The sequence below is a fragment of the Aquila chrysaetos genome, chromosome 2 (genome assembly GCF_900496995.4).
Source record: "Aquila chrysaetos chrysaetos chromosome 2, bAquChr1.4, whole genome shotgun sequence".
NCBI lineage: Eukaryota > Metazoa > Chordata > Aves > Accipitriformes > Accipitridae > Aquila > Aquila chrysaetos.
Genome location: NC_044005.1, coordinates 29096368 through 29121469, shown reverse-complemented (window position 1 = coordinate 29121469; position 25102 = coordinate 29096368). Strand labels below are relative to the sequence as shown.

The window sequence follows — 25102 nt, the reverse complement described above, 5'->3', positions numbered from 1 at the left end:
AAACTGTGAAATTTGACTGACAACTGTCATATTCATCTTGTTGAAAATCTGCAACTGTGTATAAATGTTTAAAAATTAGCCATAGAACTGGATGAAGGAAATTTTTCTATCCGTTTCAAAGAAAGTGGACATAAGAGTGTTACAACTGAGCCATCTCACTAATATCCCTTTCAAGTAAAATTCATCTTGTATTACAGGATCACAGAACCAAATGCTAGAAATATCACCATGCTACTGAAAGCTTGTGTCAGAGAAGGGTTAGACACCTAATCCATCCACAGTGCTGAAACCACATCACTGAAAAAACATGATCACCCACTAACTGCATATTTTATTTATTATTTAGAAAGCATTTGACACCCTTCTACCTCAAAGGCTTAGGAGGATGCTGACAGATGTCGGGATTCAACAGCACATCACTGAACGCACCACAGACCTCTACTGTCAGTATCAAATCACAGTGTGAAGAACAACAGGTGCGAATGAATGGTTTCCATTGGGCTGGGCACAAAAAAAATGCCATTTCAACAGGAATATTGAATTTATTTTGAAACTGCCGTGAAAGGATTTTGACACATGGAAGGAGCAGAAGTTTCCATTGCTGGGACTGTCCTAACTGATCTTTGATACACTAACAGCATGATGCCCTGTACCACAGTGACTGATGCAATACAGTCAATTCTGGAGGAGAGAAGAGGCAACTAATCAGGGACATGAACTGCCCTGAATATGTTGAAAAGAACAAGCACATACACTGACATAAGTCATAAAGATAAAATGCTTTTTAGTAGTAGAAATACAGTTAGAGAAAAAGGGACTCTGTCAAAAACTAGCTAACAATCTTACTTAAATTTTGTATGGATGGAAAAAAATTCAGGAAGGCACTTACAGAAGCACTAAGGGTGGAATAACAAAGGAAAGGCTAGCCAACATGAAGATCAGATAGATGATGGATGGACCGGTGAGGCCACAAAGATACTAGTCTGACTAGAGAAGCACCTGGAAACTGCTACGACATCACCCAGGTCATGCATGAAAACGCAGATGTACTTACTGAAGTTATAATAATCAAGGGGTGAATAAATTTGTTAGCTAATTCTCTTAATATATAAGGATAAATGTAATATGTAATGTAGAGTCTTACATGTGATTACCAATGGTTATTTTTAGTGGACCTTCCAGTTCCTTATTGTTCCTTTCACTTTTCATTTAGCAAGACTATTATCTCACCCATTTTTTAGTTGCCATTAATTTCATCCCCCTCATCTGTTAATGGACTTTCTTTCTCTTTCGTATTTACTTCCCTAGCCATAAAAGCCTTTTTAATCCTCCTGAGCCCCTTTTTATTCATTCTGGGCTTGATTATAATGCTACGCTGTGCCCTGGGTAAGTAGCTACGTTGCGCCAGGAGCAGGCCAGAGAATTAAGTAGGACTTGGAGCTCTGGTCTCTCCCTGTGCTCTGCTCCTGAAGGCAGGGCTGGGCTGGGGCTGTGTAACGTCCATTCTAACCAGTAACTCTGGCCGGCAAACCAGAGGGAAAAGCGTTTTGCAGATACAGTCACTTCTTTCCCTGCTGATCTGCATGCAGGCGATGTGTCCTGCTCTCCATGCCAAACTTTTTGCTGCACCAGAGAGCAACATGCAGCAGGTAATGTAATACTTTGCTGTCTCTGTTAGTCTTGGCTTCAATGTTTTAATTTTTCATAGCCTTGCGCTAGATGAGGAGGTCTCAATGCTGTGCTGGCCAGCGTGCACACAGGTACTGTCAAAATGTCACAGTCAGGCAGCCTGGGTAGGGAAACAGCATCATGTCCTGGTGCATCATCAGTGGAGTTAACATCTAGGACAGTTCACCTTTCTACTTTTTGACTCCCCATGTCAGCTTTCTCTAATTAAGTCTGGATGTTTTAGACTAGTTTGCTAAGGAAATGGCCCTTCTAGGATTTTACTGCACGTGTGTGTGTACGTGTATGTCTGCCTACCTTTTAGTTATTTCTTTTCTCCCTTCCTCTCCTTCCTCCTCCACTGTAATTTTTCAGACTATTTTCTAAATCCAATCACACAGGAATAGAGAAACCAAAGATGTTAGGGACACAGGTGGTCAGGTAAGGAAAAATCCTATGAATGCCATCTTGGTGGATGAGATGAGAATCCACTGCTTGGTAAAGTTTTACCTCCCATATGGGTTCTCTGGTATCTAATCAAGGAAAATTTCTGCTTGAAGCATTTTCCATGGCTGGGTGACCGGTAAGGTCTTGTATATGTGCCTTCTCTAATGTCGAGTAAGCTCATGCTGTACTTTAACGTTAACTCAATCAAAAGAGCAGTCAGCCATGACACAAAAATCCATCAGCTTCATTAGTTTAGTTTCACTGTGTGCTAACAACCGCTTTCTTCTCCACTTCTTTTACATCTCTTTACAATCTCAGATATATCAGCAATACTTCACAAAGCCAGTGTTTAGGTTTCACTTCCCGCCCTCTCCCTCTCCCCCATTTTCTTTTTCACAGGAAGTATCTGTGGTACATACATTAATACAATCTTAATATTCACCTTTTTTGAGGGCTCCTTTGCTAGCTTTAGTATGTTTGTTTCCATGAAATCAGATACCCTTTAATTTATGTCTTATGTTTTGTTTTCAGATAGCTTCTGGTTGCTGTTTCTTTATTTTTCTCTAAGAATTAACACGGTTTCTTGTTCTGGGTAATAAAAGTTTGTAACTTGAGAACCTCCTTAATACACGTGTGATTGTATTTGTTATCCAGCAGAGAGATGGGAGGTCAGGATTTCTCCATAATGGTTTTTACAGGCTGGAGAAATAATTATCCTTCCTTGGCTCTGTGTGCTTTGTAGTCAGAGCTGTTCTTCCCTCCAGGTTTGCTCAGTGTGTGTCATTCCCCACGCTCAGTGGGGCAGGAGGGTTGCCATATGCGGCCAGTAGTCTACCTTGTATAAAATCCAGCCTGTTGCACTGTATTGCCATAAAAACCTAAAGCATTGTCCACATAACTGCATGCAACTTGCAGGGGAACACCAGTGGGACTAGTTAATCTGCAGAAGGAAAGAGGAGAAACTAGTTGGATATTTTCTCCATAGTTATCAATCAAAAATGATGGTATGGAAAGGTGTCGGAATATTTATGAAAATGTAGGATAAAATTCTGGATAATCTTTACTTGGGTCTTTCTACATTTTTGCCTTTAGCCTTCTGTCCTGAATACACTTGTGAAATAAACAGCAGTTATGACATCTGAACATGATGGATTTAATGACCTAAAAAATATGTTATTGTCCACAACTGTAACTGCTTTCAAGTAACTTTCACATTTGGCTGCTGCTATGTTTTATCATGTATATTGTGGCTCCTTTTTTTTCTCCCTTTGCTTTTGTATTGCTTTAAAAAGACAACAGAACATGCTGTGAGTTAATGTTTCACTTGTAAAAGGTTATGGATTAAGCTCAGCTGGTTTCTCAGGCTGACACAGGGTTCATGATTAGAAGAATGAAAACAAACATGAATTGAAAATGTCACTAACCTTTATTGGGCCCTGAAAATCCCTGAGCCTGCATGACAGGAGGCTTTCCTGTTTTCAACAGGATAAAGAAGATTGAAACAAAACAGCACGGATCTTGGCTATTTACATCTTTTAATGAATGCTCTTCACGTTTGGGTCCCTTTGTCAATCTCCTAGTTTTCAAGGGTTTAGCTGTGAAAAGTGCGGATGGTATCACATACTCTTATAAACCATGGAGTAGACATCTGTCTAGGATGCTTTTTCCTCCAAATTATGCTCAGTGTAAAGGACCACCTTTTAAGCTTCATTTACGACTATGCATGTAGAAGGTAGCCAATTATCCAGTCTAAATGTTCAATAGCAGAAAGGCTGAATAAAACCATCTCTAAATTATGCAACCATTTTTACTTTATTAAAACAAATCAGAGAAAACATTTTTATAAATTCTAGATGATAGTGCAGCTAGAACTTTATAACTGTTTAATCAAAAAAAACCCTTTCACTTAAAAAAAAAATCAGTTCTTGCTCTAGCTGCTGTGGAAGAACACGCCCTGTCTTAGCAAAGGCAGGAGGAACTCAAAGCCAACTCAAACTGGCCAGAGTGGAAACCAAAAATGCCACTGATCTGGGATCCTTTGTTTTACTGAGGGCACAGATTCAGGCCCAATATCTTAGACGTACAAACTAAAGGAGGCTATTGCACGGTATGACTGCCCTTCATCGCCACTAACTCTTCCCAATGCATTAGGGAAGAATTAAGGATTGCACTTGGCCTTACAGACACAGATATTCCCTGCTTCCTTATTACCTTAGACTGCTCAGCTGAGTTTTTTTCCCAGTCAAGTTACTGAAAACACAAAAGAATTATCAAATGTTTTTTCATCTAGGCTGTGAAGAAACAAGGTGTACATTTTTCTTCGTTTTAAAATTTTTAGCTGGATGTTTTAGTAACAGCTGTGCCACTGCTTCACTGATTTCATAGGTAACCTGAGAAAACACTTTATGGAGGAAGAACACCAGGGGATCCTGCAACCAAATGCATTTCCTTCTGCTGATCTATAAATGTCTGGTGGATATGGAATTTTTGCCTCACAAAATCACATTTACCTTTTTCACAAAGTGAAGTGAGGCAATATAGACCCACGCTTAGTACATAATTATTTAACATATCCTACTATTTCATGGTGCAACTCTGACCTGTAACTGAGATTTAATGAAGTGCTTTGGCAGAGAATTAATATTAGGGGGAACATAAACCTGCAATTTTTTAGTCTCACTTCATCCAATTATATTTTGTTCTTACACTACATAATCTATTTCACAGTTTTTGGTGTAGGAACAGAGTGAGATCTTACAATAGTTTAACAAAGACTAGTGTTTTTTTATCTCTAGCTATTTTAGTCTTTTGCAAATATCAAGGAATGTCATATTTGATAAAATTTCCTAAGGTTTCTTAATGATGCAGGAACCTAAACCACAGCTTCAAAACCAGCTGAGGCCTCAGTCTCTAAAGGTATGTGGACATGTGAGTCCTATTTATTGAAAGTGATAAACCAGATTAATTGAGTTAACTGAAAATTAAATAAATGGCTATTAGGTGCTCAAAACCTAGAGTGTTAAACTTTAAACAGTTGGGCTTAGGTTGACAAAGGAGGCTTTGCAAGGCAGTATCCAACTTCCAGGTGTCTTGCCACACAGTGAATTCCCATCTACGATCCCACATTCTCTAAGTGGATGGAGAATGTAGGGAGCACAGTGGAGAACTACCCAAATTACCCATGGGAAGAAATACTAAGGAGTATTAGGGACATGACTACATATCTCATACTGTCAGGTGGGTATCATGCCTTGCCGCTTACCCAATTGCTTCTTTCACCTCTCCAAAGTCAGCTTGGAGAGAAAGAGCGTGAGTTTCTTCTCTGTAACCCTGTAAACCCATAATTGCGTATGAAGGATGAGGCATGCATCTGACGTGCTTCTACAGAACAGGACAGCTTGATGCAGTTTGATGGTTAAGATGCTCACATGGAGAACAGAAATTTAAAGGGGATTTGATCATGCATCCCAAGGAAACACTTATGATACTACTAATGCTACTAATGACTGGGATGAGAAGGGCTGGAATGAAGGAATGGAAGGCTTCTCCTCCTGGATGTGATTTGTCCAAGGTTAGACATCCTCGAGGAAACATCAGCTCTTGAAGATAAGGCAGGTGGCAGAGAGCCTTGTCTGGGAACGTCGGTGGGTTTAGGTGCGGGATGGGCACCAAATTGCCGAGCACTTTCAGGACTCAAGCACTTCTGTTCATTCCTCATGCAGAAACTTAGTCTCCTAGAAGATTTCTCTTGTGGAAACTTGAGGAAGTTTTGAGGATCTGAATTCTTGATTTGGGTGCCTAAAGTGGTATTAAGATGCCTGCATTCTCCTCTTGAATCTAATTCACGAAGGCGACTTTTTTTTAAAGATACATAGTGCATGAAAGTACACGTAAGTGCTTTATTTTGATTTGTCAAAGGTGCATGGGAAATTCACTGTATTTTGGTACTATTTATCCGGGACACATAGGGATTTTCAGCAGAAATAAGTTAGAATTAGGCTCTTGGGCTCTTCAATACCGTTATCTGCCTGTCTGTCTATCTATCTGCCTTAGTATAAGTTTAGGCACTGAATACATTTGTGAAATTATCCATAAAAGCCCAATGGGCCAAGGCTCCAGAGGCCCTTATGTGTCTTTAGAAATGTTTTTTATGGCATTTTACTGCTGCATTATCTGTTCTGTGGTAATAGAATATGCGGAAAAGAAAAGAGTAAGTGCTGGCTTTTTCATTTTGTCTCCAGCTATAATAGTTAAAATCCCATGTTATTTCTCTGGAAAAAAAGAAAAGAACCATGCTGAGAGCATTTGGAGCAATGTAACATTGTTTAGTTTAATTTGCTAAGCTCTTGAGAGCAGTCTCACTCTAATATATGGTTCTATATAATGTCTTGGCTTAGTTTGGACTGTGTGAGAGTGAAGCATGAACTCAGGCATAACTCAGTGACCGTTGTTTTTAGTTTTGAAAATACACGGGCACACCTGATTTATAATCAAAGTGAGGAGTTAGTGATACTTGGCATGGGGAAATTACTGTTTAGCTCTGTGCCAGTTTCTGCTAAAATCTCCCAATGTACTTGTGCCTTGGCCCGAGTACTTTTGACTGTTCAAGCAGAAAGGTTCCCTTCAGCAGAGAACTGACCCAACTGTTTAAAGGGTGTTTTTTTCCCTAATAAAACTTTACAGCACTTCTATGTGGATTTAGTGTTTGTGAAAGGCCCTGCGCTGACAGCCCAGGGAACAGAGGCCCTAAGTTCATTCACTGGCCATGCGCAGTGTAGACAGGGATGTTAGCGGTGCTCCTGCCCTTCCGTACTCACACGTGTTCTTCACAGCCCAAACATGATCAGCTGTGGTGGATAAAAGATTGATTTGGTCTCCGATGTTCTTCAGTCATTTGGTTTTCATCTGAGACTGTCACAGGGCTGCAGTCTGATTCCAGCTGTGGAGAGGTTTTGTGGTGTGGATGCTTGCACATTACCTTCCTCTTCACAAGGTATACAATAGCTTTTACCGGGTAGTCTTTTTCTATTGTAGTACTGAAACCAGCTGGATTTGTACCAATAACTTGCGGTGAGTGAAACATCTTTCATTTAATAATCCAGCTCTTTAGCTCAGTTGAAATGTGATGATTAAAACAGTGGAGGAAATGTCCTTAGATACTAGAATTAAAGTAGAAATACTTATGTAGGCATGACCAACACTAGTTCTAAGGGTAAATTTGTATTAAAATGTACTAAAATCAGTATGCACCTCAGAAGCTGCATACAGTGTATTCAAAGACTGTAACTCAAGCCAGCAAAGATGCTAGAGGCAAGGACCCCTGTCAGGATTAGTTGGACTGCACATACAGCACATAAAGCTTTGCATTTGACATACATACCCCCTTGCATTAGCTGGACAGGCTGCTCCACTGAAGCCCCATCCTGATCTGAGGAGGTCACATCACTCTTTTCCTCTAAAATGAGAGGAGGGTGCCTGCTGTTCATTGAGCAGCCTAGAGCTGGGAGCAATGCCCAGGAACGGGGAGGAGAAAGACATTGCCTCCACTGTTGGCAAGGGAGGCGGTGGGGGACCGAGCAGACCCAGCACCCTGGGCTCTGCAAGGAAAGCGGCTCAAACATCTCAGGCAGCCTTAGGCAGGAAAACCAGTACGCAGGTGGTTCAGCAAAGACACGGTACCTTTACGTATAAGAAGTAGCACAGCTCTGAATATCTAGAACACTTTTTTACAGATATCTTGAAGGTTTAAGCACTGAGAACAGATGCAAATTATGGCTGAGTTTCATGTACTGCTCTTAGGAAGTTAAGGGAGAAATTCTGCCATTTTAGGCTTTGTTCTGTCTTCTCTTTGAGCATTTTTGAAACTACCCAAATGATGGTCTGTGAAACAGTTATGGTGTGGTAATTAACTTTTTCACTGGGGCTTTAAAACACAGGAGAAACGAAACAGTTAGGAATGGAAAACGCACTTCTGGTCTGGCATGGGCATTTACTGGAGCTTGCAGGAATACTTTCTAAGGGAAAAAAAGATAATATAGAAAAAATCTTGTTATTTGAGAGAGTAATATCGAGATGATTGGTTCTCTTGGGGAACGATCTCAGAGTGATCTGAGATTAAATGGCTCACTATATTTCCCTGGTGATTCAACTCTGAGGGACTTGTGTCTTCATTGCTGATTTCCCTTAAGGAATGACCTAAAACTATTAAACCTCAATTAATTTGAGGCTGAACTTAGTACAATTGGCTGTGTTTAGAATTAAATGCAACAACTCAAAGATAAAGAACTTACTTATCTCACAACAGTGTTGTATTTTGTGATGATGCTATTTCAAAGTATACACAAAAATATGGCTGAATGTTGCCTTATTTTTTCTATGCTCTGTTTGTATTTCTTAAAGACCTACTGGAATTTTGTACTAGTTTTTATGCTTAATTTTGCATATATTGATAAATGGGAAGCAGCAGAGTTTGATGGAATTAATGTGATGTGCCTCATTTACTTGTCCACCAAAATCCCACATATAAGGTATTCTTCCTAGATGGCACTGAAATCTCTATATGTTTCCAAGCTGCAGCTTGTCTTAGACAAGCTTATTTCATTGCATTTCATTTCATGGTTCCCTCCAAATGCCTTGTACACAGTACTTCTATATGTTTTCTCATTTAGAAAGACTTGCCAGGGAAGTTAAGATATTTCAAGTAATTCTGTTCATGATCCGCAGCAGGATTATTATAGATTGATGCGTGACGGTATCTTGGATTCCTGATGGAACAACGTCCTTAGGATATGAACCTGCATACGCATGCAGTACTGGGAGGCTAATTGTATTTGGTTTAACAACACTAATTTATTGAAACAGGCTTATTATCTGGCCCATAATTTACAACCTCTGTTTAATGTGTCCGTTTGTTTTTTGTTTCTCTTTTCTGTCTCTCCTTTCCCTCCCTCTATCTTGCTCCCTCATTTTCTCTTTCTCTTTTACTTTCTTCCTCTCTCTTTCTCATCCTCTCGCCCCTGCCCTCTTTCTTTCTCCCCCTGAAAGCATGGACAAGTAGCAGAAGCCTGAGCTACCATCATCACTACAGTCTGAAAGATGAGCGTGTGCGGATAACACCCCCTTAGAGTCCCATAGCATCATCAGTGGCTTTTGAGGCCTCTGTGGCATGCATTGTCCTTGGGACACTGTCACTGAGATGACGGAGAACTCCCATAAATCTGGGCCACCTAAAAATAGGGCAGCTACTCGGTGACTAAGTGCTCACTGTGCTTTGCTCCCCACAAGGGAAGATGCTTTCAGGCATTAAGGCCAGCGAAAAGTCCCTGTGCACTACTTACCAGCCTCAAAATAGAGCCTATGCCGCACGTAAGTGGCTCCAAAGACTTATTCTGGCCCTCTGTGCTGGAACAACTGTCGTGCAGCACGCGTGCAATGACTGCCTCCTGATGAGGAGTGGTGTCATCTGATGCTAAATGACAAGGGAGCAAACCAAACACAGGAAGGTCTTTGCTTGCCGCAACAGCTGCTCCCGCTGCTAATTGATGCTGTGTATCTGTGGCATCATCCCAGTGCCTATTTTAGGTTGTTTCCAGCTGTGAAGGTTTTTGTCTCACAGCTAGTGGTATCTGTGCAGCTGGCAGAGCGAGGTAAAAATAAACACAACTAATTCAGCAAAGCAATGAGAAAAATGTACAAAGAAATGTAAAAATAATATAAGCCAAGGTTATTTAGGAGAGACATCTGAGTTTGCGTGGAGAAAGGCTGATATGGCACTGAAAAGGGTTGATCACCTGCTTGTGACTGCCAAGAAAAGGCAAATATTTTAATGTGAATTTTGGGCTTATGAAAAGTGTCAGATGCTAAAATTTTCCAAAGACCAAGCTCTGATGGCACTATTGACAGTTCCTCTACAATGTCCTGTACATATGTTTAAATATTTACTGTTTTGAAGAATGAGGCATTTTGAAGAATGAGAATATATTTATTCATTTATAATTTTCCATAAACTCCTTGCCTCTTTCCCGAGCAATAGTTAAGTAACTACTGCTAGTCAGAGGACTTTTCGTTCCTCTTTTAGTTTGGATATTTCTCTTTCAGAAACAAAACTCGTACCACCAAACTAATTTCTCCCATTTCCCTACATCTCTTCTGGTAATACCCACGTTAACCCTGCTTCAACTGCTAACAGCAGTAAGGATGGCTGCACGCACATTGGGTAGCACCATCCCCACTGAGACCCTAACCATGAGCTTCCATTATCTGCAAGGGAAGACAAAAACAACTGGGTTTGTTCTGCAGTTTAGTATATAACCTGTTTGAACCCAGCTTGTATACAGGCAATTTTAGAGGAAAAAGAGCAAAGTGGATTTCCTACTCATTCTTCATAATATTTAGATTTTCTGGTTATTGTAGGAACCTTGACTTTGGAAAATTGTCATGAAAAGAGAAAATTTGAGGCACAAATAACCTACTCCTTGGGTGCTGTGTTTATGTACTTTTAAGTATCCTACATGTTGGTCAAAACAGCCATAAATATGTATAACCAGAATTATGTTAGACTTCATTAAATATTTTTATGTATGTATTTCTGGCAACTTGTCTTGAATTTTAGTGACAAGAAACATAAATACTTTTACCGATATTCTAGCAATATCAGTCCTGCTTTAAGTCTCAGTTAAATCTAGGGGGTTTTCCTCTTTTAAATACAATTTGATCTATTTTATTTCAGTAAGTTTTTCCAGAGGTATTTGTATTTATTTTAAATCTTCATACTTAGCTACAGTTTTGTGAAAAGTGTAGGTCATGTGTTTGTTAATGCAAAGAACACCATGACTTTCATTAACTTAGGAAATTAATTTTAGGTTTCAGAAGGAAAATTTTGACTACAACACGAAGAAAATATATTTAATTCTCTGCTGATTATCTGTTATTCCTTCCTTTGCTTCCATGTTTCTAAATGATTATTTTTATTGTTTTGCCTCAGAGTTTTGGATACAACACCACGAGCTGTGCATCGATACCCTGGGTGGGGAGCCTGCTAGAACAGTGCCAAGTTCTAGCCTGGAAATACTGACCTTGGCTCATTTTAAGTATGTGATAAACTTCTTCTGTCTGAACTCAGGGAACTGGCATTCACAAGTCAGTCACATTACCTAGAATGCAAATACATGCTACTTGTTGTAGCGAGGCATGAACTAACAGAAAGTTAAAATAAATGAACTTTACCTGCTTTTATCAAATTGGCCTTGCTCAACTATTCTATTTACAATGTCACTAAGTGTTTTCTTAATACATTCTGATCTGTTCTGTTTTGTAAGGAGAAGCCGTACCTAGAAACACAGAAACAAACATTGCAACAGAAATGGAGCAAGCTCATAAAATAATATTTGGTTAATCTGCAATTATGGAGCAGTCCCTACTTTGTCTCTTTGTTTCAGGATATCCATTTCTTCACGTTTCCTGTAAGACTGGGTCCTACACTGGTGTAAAGCTATATTAATATTGTTACATGTCAGTAGAATATGATATGAAGTCATATCTATTTATATAAGCTGAAAATCGAAGCAGCTTGTCCATCATCACCACATTTGGTGAATCTTAATATAAAATAAAATCTTTAAAACTTGCTGAAAGTCAGTAAGTTTAATATTCTACCACAGTGTCCACTCTGAAATAGTGTTGAGTGGGAAGGAAATTTGTCCCACTTCACTCAAAAGAATATTTTAATGTTCTCATTTAGGAACAGCTCAATTATAGGTATGTGGGTAAATAAGTAGAATCTTTATATCCACTCTTATCTCACATTCAAACATCTTCAGTTTAAAAAAAAATAATCCTTTTTTAGTTTTACAGAAAAGTATATGAATGAAGCTCATTATAAATGGATTTACACTGAATGAGCCCTAAACTGGTAAATGGAACTTAGTCTCTTGGGGAGACATTGCTCTGGAATCTTAATTTTTTCAGTGCATCTTTTGAAATGTGTGCATTTTTTAAAAACCTGGACAATGTTCTACCTGTTAATGAAGCTTTCCAGAATACTTGTTTGCATAGCCAGAGGACAGATGACATCATCTATCTACTGCTAGAGGAGGTTTTGTCATTAACTTCACCGATACCAGGGTTTTATTCAGTGAGTGCATTTTGCTTTAGGCTGGGGGAGTAGAGTTGAGGCCTTGCATAAGGATGCAGCTCCTGTAAAAGTCACTTGCTGTCTGCCAGGCTGCTGTTCTGTAGCCTGCGGGAAACACCACTGCTGATAAGAACAGAAAAGCATCAAAGTGTAATTTACACAACTCCTTAATTTCCGATTTCTGTTCTGCAGTGCTTTCCAAATCCTGTATCTGATGAGGATGCATCTCACCTGCTTGTGCCAACCAGCCAAAATCCAACAGAGATTTCCACAGCCTTTGCCCACAAGCCTGAAATTGCTGCAGTGGAATGAGCGTTGCTGAACGAGAGGTCTCCCCATTGCTAAAACGCTATCCTTAATGCATCCCCTCTCAAATAAATCACTCTGGATGATTTCCACGGATGTCCTACCTAAAGGGACAGTGACCCAAGGAGAAAGAAGCCTGAGAGGTGGGGAGATTAAAAACTTTCTGGGATAAATAAAAATAATTTTTTTTTATTTTATTTTTCTCAGAGCATCCCATTCCTTTTTTCAAGCCACCTAGGTAGATTCTTGAATCCACCTCCTGGAAAGGAGGCATAAACCTGCTGCCTGAGCTGTCTTAAGAGCTTGATCAAGCAGTGAGGTAAGTGCCTTTTACTACATGGAAACTACAAGGTCAGAAGGGGAAAAAGTACTGACGAGATGGTGATTATGAGCATTAATCATAATAATATCAAGGTCTTATATAGCACTTTTCATCAGGAGATTTTAAAGCGCTGTACAAAAGAGACGAGTCTCATTATCTCCATATTTTAGTTCTAAAATGTGACCTCCAATACCTTAAGGCTTGTTCTCTGAGGGGAAAAAAAAGACTTCTGGAATCAACAATACTTATTCTCTGTTAAATTTCTAATCATCACAATGAAGATTTTTTTAAATCTACTTGTTCTGTGGACTCTGTAATGGAATTCTAATTGCTTTACTAGCAGCTCTAGACATAATGAATGAATAAAGGTAATTCTTATTAGGACGCTGCCATCAGCTGATTGAACCAGTACATTGGCATTCACAGGGCATATTCAGACAATTACGTTAGCATGTTCAATTATGTTGCTGGTTATTGCCTCATTTGTTGGAGAACGGTAATTGAATATATAGGTGTTGTGATGCACAGTAAAATGGATCAGCTTAAACCACTTCAGCAAGGGTTAAGCCAATTCTTCTCCTTTGCCTTTGCAAAGGACTGATGCATAGATCTTTCAAAGCATCCTAGCTAAGATCTGGCACACTAACTAGCAGCTGGGAGGGTTTTTTTTTTAATTAAAACAAGCTAACACTACCACAAACAACTAACTGTACCCTGAATGCCCTACAAAATAGTTATGTTGAGCAAAACAGGAATATTACTGTAAGCTGCTACTGAAGGGTCAGTTTTTACCTTCTGCTGTCAGGAAAATATTTATGTTTTGTTGTGTTAGAAGATGGACCTTGACATCTATCAGCATAATTTTATCATAGGAGAAAAGATTTATGTCTGCAGAACAGCAGAGAACAAAACTCGGTGCTTGCCCCGCTGCAATGTCCCTGGTGCGGAGAGGGTCAAGCGTTTGCTTGGGATTTTGTTCCTCTTTGGGGCCAAGGTTGATCTGCACAAGTGAGTCTTAATGAGAAGAGAGATTTTTCAGAGTTGTGAGGAGTTTTAAATATCAGGGAAGAAAGTCAGAAAAATAAATAAAATTATACCTTTGTCTGTGTTCAGAGAAATGGCACTGGTGAGGCAGTATCTGGGAAGGTTTAAAAGCCACCCTATGGAAAACACAGTTTTGAGACCCTGCTCCTTGGAAAGTATTTTGTGAAATGATGTTGCTTTTTAAAAGGAGGTCAGTTTTGAACAATGACATGGACACTGACTGTTAAAGCTGCTGCGTCTAGTGTAGGTCTTGTCCCATTTTCACTTAAGCAAAGAAGATTTGAGATGTGAAGTACATACAGAAAAAAAAAAGCAAACCTACTGGAATGTGCTACATTTCAAAGGACAACCTGTCTTTCCACTAAGGGTGAGGCATTTTTGTATAGGAACTGAAAGCATTTTTGTCTAATAGCAAACTATCTCCTTTTGGCTAATAATAACACTAATGCCAGACACAAGGCCTGAAGTACCATCTGCTCATTTTTATTTAGAATTTCTCTTTTCATTTGGTCTTTTTTTGTTTGCAATAATGATAAGGAATAAATAAGACTGATCACTTAAAACTCTATTCATCAGACTTGTCAGCTCCATTGGAGCTGGTGATAGACCTTATAGATCCTGCACCAGCTGAACTTAATGCTCTTCATGGACTTTACATTTCCTGGCACTGATGAAATGAGATTGTTTTTCTTTGGACTTCAGCTCAAAAAGGTCTTGCCTACGCACAAGAAGAAAGATACTCAAAACCCCACAGCAAAATGCTCCCGAACACTGGACCAATATTGGCTCCAGTTGCATAAAGTTTAATGGTATAAAAAAGAAAATTCAAGCTAGCACTTACATCTATCAGGCCAAACCAAATCTGAATTTGCTACAGAATTCAATAGAAGTTATTTAACATATTTGTTTTCCATCTATTTTTGGTCATATACTGTTTGCCAACAATCTTTCAAATATCCTCATTCTTCTAAAGCATTTGCAGAACATCTAGTAACTTTTGTTCTGCAATTTCTTCAGGTGAGATTTTTGGTATTACAAGTATGAACTATTTTGACAAAATTTACTGATTGCTTATTTGCATTCCCAGATGGATAATTGCGATTTTAAAAAATCAATTTTCTCAGTAATATTCTCATTATTTTTGTCATTGTACTGTGGCTATGCCTTCTAAGGAACTAATTTGCTAAGACCTTTGCAATTGATCCAGTTAATACTGGGTATATAACATCAAAGTGAATGTCTTTTAAAGTTTTTTGGAAGATCCTTCAGGGAGTTTTTTGGCTTATTCTGTCCCCTAAAATAATATCTATATATAAGATGCATGTTGCTTAACATGGGTGATTTCATTTCCAAGTAGAAAGAGTATGGGGACAAAGCACTCACTGAAGCAGCTTTACAATCCTGGAGTAAGTAGGTACTACATTTATATCAAAAGGCTTGGAGGAATATAACGGTTTATGGTCTACTCATGTGATGCGCTGACTACTGTCAGCTTTCAGGAGTCAAAGTGAACTGAGAAATTCAGCATTTCCTAGGATCCAGCCTCAAATGAATGCCACTAATCTGATTATTTCCTTCCAACCTGTCCCAAATGTTTGCAAACTTGCTGTTTATCAAAATAAAGAAGCAAAAAATATTAACCCATATAGCAATGAGGTGAACAGGAGCTGATGGCCATAGAGAAGACACACTGTTTTGTATCATGTCAAAAAAAAAAAAATCATCCAGCAGCCTTCAACAGTCCTTTCAAGTAAGAATCCAGAAGTTTTGAACTCGCCGTGGAGTCAAGAGGCCCACTGAGGTTTCTCCAGGCCGTTGTACAGCCCATGTTCCTGTGAACAGATTCCTGTTTCAGAGAGGGGATTAAACTGATTGCATGCAAGGCAAAAGGAAAACTGCAGAAGATGCAGGAAAACTGCAGAAGATGCAGGAAAACTGCAGAAGATGTAGTGAGGATGGAAGGACTGAATTTAAGAAACAAGAGCCAAAAACAGTGAGGCAAAGGAGGTGCTGGTTTTTTTTGTTAGCAAGGCGAATGGAGTGCTAGTGTTTTAGCATCTTTTGTTTTGGTTAATAAAATAGGTAAGGACTGCATTACTGATAGCAACTGGGATGTTCTCCAGGCAGGCAAGTCATAAATTAGTTAGCTGCAATTCTTGTTCCGAAACCTGCTTTTGTTTAAGAAACCATGAAAACAAACCCTGAACATCCAAATGTAGCAGAAATTTTGGGTTTCAGAGGAAGAATTGAAGAAAACACTGATTTGATTAGGAGCACAGTGCCTGCAGATTTCACGCTGTTATTCTCCCTTGAGGGCCGGGGTACCATATCCCCTGGCAGTAAATGACTCTAAAGAGGCATGAATCGCAGCCTGTTACACCGCAGGGTGACAAATGAATGCCAGACTCCCTGCACTGACGTAGGCGCACAACACTAAGTGCAGCTGCCAGCTGTAATGGCTGAGAATAGGGACTTATCCTTGGCGGAGGCTGGCACTTTCCTACTGATGCTAAAGCCCAGCCTCTCTGAGCACTCCTTGAAGGATGACAGATACTGTATCTCTTCTTACATTACCTGTAGCTCACTCTTTACCACCTCTTGGAGAACAAAATCCCTCTCGAGCAGCCTCTCTACTATTCCTTCTGTTCTCCTGGTAGTCTCTTGGGAAAGCAAGTTTTGGGAACAGCCGCCTTTTCCTCCTTCTAGTATTATTCCACCTCTTTGCAGAGTCTTACAATGCACCATCACTTACAGTTTGTAAGTGAATACCTATGAAAATATTATATCTACCCTGGGAGGTCTTTATGCCATTTATTTAAGCACAACCAGTGTTGACTTTGCCCTCATTTTCAATATGGTATTATCTTTCACTTCAACTGTGAGAATTAACAGCTGTGAATATTTAACAACCTGTTTTCCAAGTTGGTGATCTTGGTCATAAGGTCAGAATGCCATGGTGTCTTGATTAGTTTAGTGTGTCTCCCCTTTTGTTGTCTGATCTGAATGACAATTACAGGGCAAGTACTCTGTTTTGTCACTGTCCCAGTACAGCAAATTATGTTGTTTTTATTTGTCACATTGTTAATTTTTGTGAATGGATAGCATTGATGAAAAGCTACTTAGCAAATAAGACTTCATTTGTGAATGCGATAAGCTTATTCTGGAGGGAATCTATTTTTTTTTTTTTCCTTATCACTGGATAAAATATGTTAAAGAAGATTAATTCTGCTGTGGTGCAATACTTTGACAAGACGTTGAAATCCTTGCATCTAAGACAAAAGTACAGCTACATTTGCACGAGTGAAGAAAAAATGAACATGTGCTCAGAGTATTAGGTCTTAAGGCCAGGTTATCCACCTTCTAGACTCATATTGTGTTTGCTCAACATATTTGATTACAGATTTAAAACATTGAACAAAAAGGCAGTGCACACACACTCCAGGTCAGACTTGACTCATTAATAACTCTGAAAAAAATTAAATTTAGCTTAATATGTTCAAGGCTGAAAATTAAAGTTGGGCTCTTTCAGACCATTAGGTTTGGAAATCTCCCACACATTCCCACGGGAATCCCTCCGTTGATTGTTGTGCAGCCAAAGACCTCTAGACCTGGTCAAGACTAGACATACTTAACTTGGTGACCCACGGGCTGAAGATGTTAAGGGAAGGTATTGAAGTGACTGGAAATAATACAGCAACAGGTGGTAAGTAAAAGAGAAAAAAAATTTTGAAATTGCTAGTGCATGTGTTGGAATTTCCTGAGTTAAAGTTTGAATTTATGTTTAACAATGGCTTTTAAATGGCTGAAATAGTTGGATAGAATTGAGAAAAAAGCACTCTAAGAGAAACTCAGGCTGAGTCCCCTGCAGCATCCAAAATAGCTTTCCTACTACTTTTCCCTTTCTTTGTCAAGTAAGGTAATTAACAATTAGCGCTTTGCTTCCAAAAGTGTTATGGAAAATTCATTTTTAAGACAAAATTTGTGGGAAATAAGTATATTTCTTGATAATGTACCAGTGCACATTAAAGATTTTCTGGGGTTTTTTCCTCCTGTTTCTGTGCTTTCCATGGTTCCCCATCTCTCTTAGCAGGCAATAGACTGCTAAAATATCTGATTGCTTTGCTACTTTGGGGAAAATCAGGTAGATTGCTTTTCTGTGTGCTGAAGAAACGCAATGCAAGTTTTCACACCACTAAAACTCCTTCTGTGAGTCAATCCGTTTCTTGAGAGCGTGCCTGAGCACCCCAGTTAATTCGCTCCAATTGCTACTACTAGCATTTTACCTTTCTACATCTTCTCTCCAATTGTAATCAGCTGCTCTGTAATCATTTGTTTCAAAGTGAAATGGATGTAGCTTTTTTTTGTTACTATTTATTTATTTATTTATTTATTTGTCTCTGTATGCTACCATCCCAAACACCAGCAAAATGCATGCCATGGCCACAGAGCCATTATGGCAGTTCTTTAAAGGAGGAAAGAAGACACTAGGCTTTAGAAAATATGTTATTATAAGCCTCAGTAAAGGAAAAAAAAAACCCAAACTTTCTTCTTTTGACATTTTTCATTAATACATTTATAACCTAAAATAAATAACAGAAACCTACTTTATTGCACAGCTGACCATATAATAATAAAATATGTATAAAATTGTTTAAAAAACTTAAGCCTACAGAAGTGTAATGTAATGTGGAAATTATCACGGGAAAAGCTGTAAGGGGACAAATCTTTCTCCGTACTCCAGCTGCACCAGAAAACATTGTCTACTGAAGGAGTAAAACCAGACCAGGCAGCCCTACCACACCAGGGGTATTTTGTCATGTAACACCAAAGCCATTACACTGCTGTGTTTCAAGGGCTTATAAGGAAAATCAAGACATCCCATCATCTTTGGTTCCGTGGAACAATGGAACAACACCTGAAATAGAGAGCAATGTCATAGGTGGGGGACTTGCTAAGTTTGTTTCTGTGGTAGTCAGTGAATCTTCTGTCATTCTCCAGTATATCTCTAGTATCCATTCAACCTCTGATAGTATGAGAGACTCTTTATTCACTGAGGAGAGGTGTTGATTAATAAAATTATGCAAGCAGTTGTCTGAATTTTCTTCTTACAATTCAAATACTCCAATGTAATTATTCTGTGAAAAATACACATGTTTTCACTGGCACTGATCACTGCTGTGGTTGATGTTCTCTGGTAAAGTCCAGTGTTTCTAGGAATATACTTGGATCTAAAGTAATAGCTTTTTTAATGATCAGTGAAGACTTGGAAGCTCATAGTCCTAATACCAAGGTTATTTTGAAGATGAACCTAAAATAACTTAAGCTGTAATCATGTTAACTCTTCTAGTATTTTTTATGTCTCACATTGATTTGGAATTGGCCCCCCAAAGTGCTAAGCCAGCCAGAAACATGGAGTTGAGCTAACCAAAGTGGTGCTACCTTTGGCTAGTGTTTGGCAGACCTGGAGAGAGACGGTGAGGGTCAGTTGACTGAAGAGTCGTGTAGTCCTAGAGGAGGTGCTGAGGGTCCGGCCAGACCAGAAGGTGCAAGCACCTCCTACAGTCCCTTCTGCCTGCCCTGGGATGCCTGGACTATCTGTTGGTCTCTCAGTTAGCACTGGGCTCCTACATTTAGGGAACCGGCTGGTGCCCTGAGGGCTCAGCAAGATGTGTGGTCTGACCTTTGAATGTGTGTATCTGCTTAAAAGAAAAGAGCAGTGGGAGATGGCCAAAATCTTCATTTGACCGCAGTTCTGCTTTGGTTAATCAGAGAAAATGAGCAGAAAGAAAAAATGTAGTAAGTGGAATACATGCAGTGCTTACTCTCTATATGCTGCTTTGTTTTTAAAAGAGAGAAACCAAGTTCTCAGAGGTTTCCATTTTGCTGTTCTTATGAATGATGATGCCATTCTGAAATTTTTCAATGCCAGAGAGAGGAATGTGTCTAAAGTATTTTTGTTAGGGTTCAGTCCCAGTAGAAAGAAAATAAAATACAAAGGTTTTGGATAATATTTGAATGCTACACGTTTTAAAGAGAAACTTGCTTTCTTCTTGCTGGTGGGGTTTCTTATGTTCATCTCTTTAATGTAATGTCAATAACTGAACCTCTTTTTATTTTTAATCTCCACAGTATGATTTTCTGTAAGTATTCTGTTGAGTCTATGAGATTAAAAAACAAATAAAATACCTTATCAGAGTAGGTCTAGGAATATAGCTAGCCAAAAATAGGGAATTTCCACTCCATAAGAAAGTCTGATACTTCAAAATTTGGTTTTGTTTATGAAAATACCCTGTATTGCTCCAAATACTGTAATTGCTCCAAAATTGCACTGTAATGCTCCAAAATTGATGTTTGTTTCTTTTGGATTAAATATTACTCTATATTTTTCTGAGTTTTTCAAATGCTCCTGCCCTGTTCACTTCAATTGGGTGGGCTATTCATGGAGCTGTACTTCTCTGGGCATCTTGTGAAATGCGACCCAATGGTTGGGAGTCCCCTCCGCAGAGGGATGCGGGAGCTACAAGCCACTGATCCATACCTCCTGCAAAACACAACAGTAACTTGAATAGAGGTATAGATGCATACTGGATATGAGACACAATGTTTGTTTGCGAAAAGAACCCTATATATTTTGACTGGAACTGGCTTGAGCCTCGGAGAACTCCTTTTCAGTGGAAAACTGGAAATGACAACAGGACTGAAGTAATTAGGCTAATTCCAGTTCTGCAAAAAAAGATGTTTTCAAGAAGAATGGTATGTATAGCAAAGTGTCTGACCAGCTCTTCTTTGATTGACTTCGTGACTTTTCAAAAGAATGGAATGTTTCCCCCCAAAACCATTTTATTCTATAAATAATCCATGGTCCTGAGAGGTGAGAAGCAGCAGAGGGAAAAAAAATACAAACCAAGGATAGAGCTGGAGACCCAAATCTTACAGTAAGTTTATGCTCAGTGCAGAGCCGTGCAGAAAACACCAAATATAGCGGGCACAGTATGAATCTCTTCCTTTAAAGTTTAATCCAAACGCCACAAGAATCTCTATTGGATTTTGGCTCAGGCAAAACTGACATTATAACTTTAAATAAGGGTAAGTCACTTGAGTGTGTATATCTATCTATCTATATACCTCCAAATACACTGAATAAAATTTAGGAGTTGGAAAGAGAGAGAGACTGCAAACGTGCATATGAAGAGTTTGCCTACTATCAGGTGGAATTCAAAGTTATAATTGTTTGACTTTGGAAATGTGATCTTTCTCTTTAAGTTCATTCTTAGATTTTAAAGCATAATTTGTTTTGATTGAATTTCTAATGTTAATTAGTGAGGCTTGCACAATTAAAGACATCAAGAACATATAATTACGTTCCTTATAATTATACCATAATTGTTTTAGTATGTTAAATGATCTAATAGATTTTTTTCCTGTTTCAACAGCAGCATTACAACCATCTCTGTTTTATGAAATAACTGGCAAACATTCAGTAGGTACTTTCAAGCATTTCAAGTAAAGTTGTGATGGGTATTCATCTACTAATGAAATATTCATGCATTATATTTTTCTCTATTACAAGTGACTTTCACTGAAGCGCCTAATGCTTGGTTTGCTTAGACAGATATAACATTCAATCAAACTAATGGAAACTGTGGAGTACTGTTATACTGGATATTATTAAATCAAATGCTCTTGATAAATATTGAGTCTCTGATGTTAAAAAGCATTTCTAGCATGATGCATGAATAGTAAAACAATACTCTGGCCCCTTGTTAATAATGTTAATATTACAGTTGTCATCATTTGACAACTAATATGATTTCCCATGTGCATAAATGCTTTAGTCTTAGAGTATTAAAAAATACTCTCCTTATGCTTTTTAAGATTTTCCATATTGTGTATGCATTTGCTCCCAATGTAGAACAATCAGACAAGTTTGTGCTAGCAGCAAATTATGTACACTTTGTCTGCTTAAAATTTAATATTTCCTTCAAGTAGCATAACTTTCACCCATGTCAATATGAAGAGATCAGTTTTGGTAATTTCATAGGCAGGAAGCTAATGATCCTCTTACAAAGCAATTGCTAAAGGTCTTTGGAGAATTGTCTGGGTGTATTGGTGCTGTTTCTCCTACTTGTTCTCTGGATGCTAAATTTCATTAAATGAAACTAAAATAGATCAAATGTTTTCCTGCAATAATTTTCCACATGAGTTTTTTTGATAGTTTTTGCAAGAAAAACAGGGTGCAAATGTGAAGTGGTTGACAAAACAATGAATAAAACATGCTTCGTGCCAGGATTTTAATGAATAAAATTAAAGTTCAGAGCTTAATATTAAGCTTAGTTTTACCACTTCTGCATATATGAAAGTTGTGACTCCATCAACTTAATATATGCCTAGTCAACATGAACTTTGAGTTCATTTATTTTTGGATGACACTGTATTGGCTTCTTCCAGGGATCAGAAGGGCCTCAGTAAAGTCAGAGTAAGAGCCAGCTCAGCAGGGAAAGTGTCAAAGGAATACTGGAAAAGAAGATACAGAGAAGATCAGTAATGAAATTGCACTGTTTGATACCAATTAAAGGAATGACTGGACATGTAAAAATATTTCACCAAGTATTTCACCTGTTCTGACTCACCCAGAAAACAGACACCTTAAGTCACACTCGCTATAAATATGTACAATTCACAGGCCCTGGTGAAAAAATTGTCCTTTGTTATCGTGTGCCATGAAGGCACATGATTCTCTGCCTTCACAAAAGAGTTTATGGTATGTGGATGCTGTGCATATGCAATGCATGATATTCTGGGATCAGGTAACCCCTGCTCAAGGTTAAAAATAAGATCCAGATGTGTTCTGAGGTCTGAATGAATGAATTTGGAAAACTGCCTAAAATCTAAGCTAACCTACTGAGTCACCAGCATGTAGTAGTCTCCTTCGCCACCCTGCAGGCTGTGGAAACAGTGAAAAGGCGTTGACACCAGGACTTGAAACTTATTCCTTCTTGTGGGCCCGATTCTACTACTTTTACACTGAGTTATTTGATTTAAAATACTATTATACAGTGTTCAGGGACTAGCTGAATAGTTCTTTTGAGATTGCTGTTTTATTTTATGTTTTTACATTTAATTTTAGAAGGGCAAAGCATGGTGCTAGGAAAATTAGGAAATGTGTATAAAATTACGGAGCAGTGACTCTGTAGGGAAAATGTTTACTCTGCAGGCTTTTCTCTTTAAAACACAACTGCTTTAAAATATCACATTAAATTCAAATGTGTGTGTATTTAAAGAAGGTACAATATATGTGAGGAAAAAAGCCTATGAAGTGTGTAAGGTGGGGCTGCTGTGGATAAGCACTCCTTCTAGCAGAATACTACTACAGTGGTGCCATGAAATCCTGCGTAAGTGGTCAGAACACAAGAACGAACTGCCTGTGGGTAGTCCTAACCTATTCACAAGCCCTTTTGAACAATTTTCCTACTTTTTAAAATACTGTTTTTGGCAAACATTTGATACTTGAAATACAAAATGCATGAGTCACCTACTGGGATAGGCACAGTATGTGGTTTATTGAATTTAGCTAAATTGTGAGTCATCTATCAATAGTCCTCATAGTGAACGTACTTGTAATAATTTCAGACATTACAAACAAGAGTAGGTATGATTTTTCAAGATTTTTTTCAAGTATTTTACACTTGGAGTTTTTACTCTTTTTATTGTGCTCCATTTAATGTTGTAGGGAATTGTTAACTTCTTAGTGGTGGAGGATAAAAAGAAAAGGTAGTTTATTGCTCGTCAGTTTAAACAACAAAGACCAGAAATGCAAAACCTGACATATTATAAAATACTGTCTTACAAAGCAAAGTCCTCAACATGAGGTTGAATGAATACAAATTCTTCTTATACAGCTATTGAGATTTATTCTTCTACCAGCATACCAATTTCTGTTAAGTAGTTTTAAAATTCAGAGGCAGCAGTTCTGAAGGAGAGAGCTGCAAATTACCACAGATTCTGACTTGCCAGAAACACAAGGTAATTTTTTGTGGGTTTTTTGGGGGGGGTGTAGGTTGCTTTTTTTAAGGGGAAAACTAGTGAGCAGAAGGAAAACGAGGTGAAAAGTATGTATGTATAAAATAGCGTCATAACTGTCGTCTGTTGGAGACAAGGAATATAATCTCTTTACTGCAAAAAACCAATGAACATTCAGACATAAAAGCACGGAGGAGCTTTCCAAACAAATTCCTCAGCAGAACAGGAATTCAGCATCCCTATGATGAAAGTGACTGAGTGGTCAGCCCCCTCCAAATCCTTCACTTTAGAGCTGGCCTCTGATAAGAAGCTTTCCCTGAATGTTTTCCATGAGCATGAATGATTACACGGGCATTTAAGTTTGCCCCTAAAGTAGTTGTTTCAGTAGGTATTTGAGGATTAGAAGCTGCAAACCCCCTTACTGAAAGCACAGAAACTGGCTCCTGCTTGGTTTTCTCTTCTTGCCTCCCCGCCCCTGTATTTTGCTCCTGGGAAGACCGGGCGTCCCCCGGAGCTCGCCTGGGACGTAGAGCTCTGCTCCCCATGCACGACCCTCAGCGAAGATGTTTGCCCTGACGATGGGCTAACCGGTCTGCTGTGATAAACTGGTACCTTGTGGTAAACTCCCTCCCAGAATTATATTTTACCCTGGGGGGGAAAAAAAACCTCCTGCCTTTACCCTTGCATTTCCGACGAGGCTCTGCCGAGTTAACTCCTCGCCTGTAGTGCCGTTCCTCTTCGTTTTGCCCGCGGGCTGCCGGGCACCGCTCTTCCGCGGGCAGGAGGCGGCGGTGCTGCCGGCCGGGCCGGGGCGGCGGGGCCGAGCGGGAAGGGCCGGCGGCGCCGGCAGATGGCGCCCTTGCACAAGCGACACCACCGCGCCGGGCGGGGCCGGGGGCGGGCGGCGGAGCGGGGGGGAGCGGGGAGCGGGAGAGGGCGGCGGGGAGCGGGCGGCGGGGGCGGGAGCGGGGCGGCGGGGGGGGGGGGGCGGGGGGGGGGGAGCGGGGCGGGGAGCGGGGAGCGGGGCGGCGGGGAGCGGGGCGGCGGGGCTTCCCTGCCGTTGCCAGGTGGGGCGGCGGTGCCTCGCTAAGGCAGCGGCGGCGTGAAGACCCGCCGTTTCTCTTAGGCGACTTCAGCGTCGCCCAAAGTCTGCGCCTCCGCGTTTT

At 39.5% G+C, this 25102-nt stretch overlaps 2 long non-coding RNA genes across 2 annotated transcripts; one reads left to right on the top strand and one right to left on the bottom strand.

The window, feature by feature from the left end:
• The first annotated feature begins 305 nt into the window (after positions 1 to 305).
• LOC115338608 lies at positions 306 to 22085 on the top strand. Its single transcript, XR_003922452.1, has 5 exons — positions 306 to 1025; positions 11096 to 11201; positions 12437 to 12869; positions 17446 to 17619; positions 18658 to 22085. It is a non-coding gene; the product is annotated as an uncharacterized LOC115338608 (long non-coding RNA).
• Positions 22086 to 22193: 108 nt separating this feature from the next.
• On the bottom strand, positions 22194 to 24712 carry LOC115334804. The gene is made up of 2 exons (XR_003921267.2): positions 24616 to 24712; positions 22194 to 22430 (listed from the first exon to the last, which is right to left on the bottom strand). It is a non-coding gene; the product is annotated as an uncharacterized LOC115334804 (long non-coding RNA).
• Between the last annotated feature and the right edge of the window lie 390 nt (positions 24713 to 25102).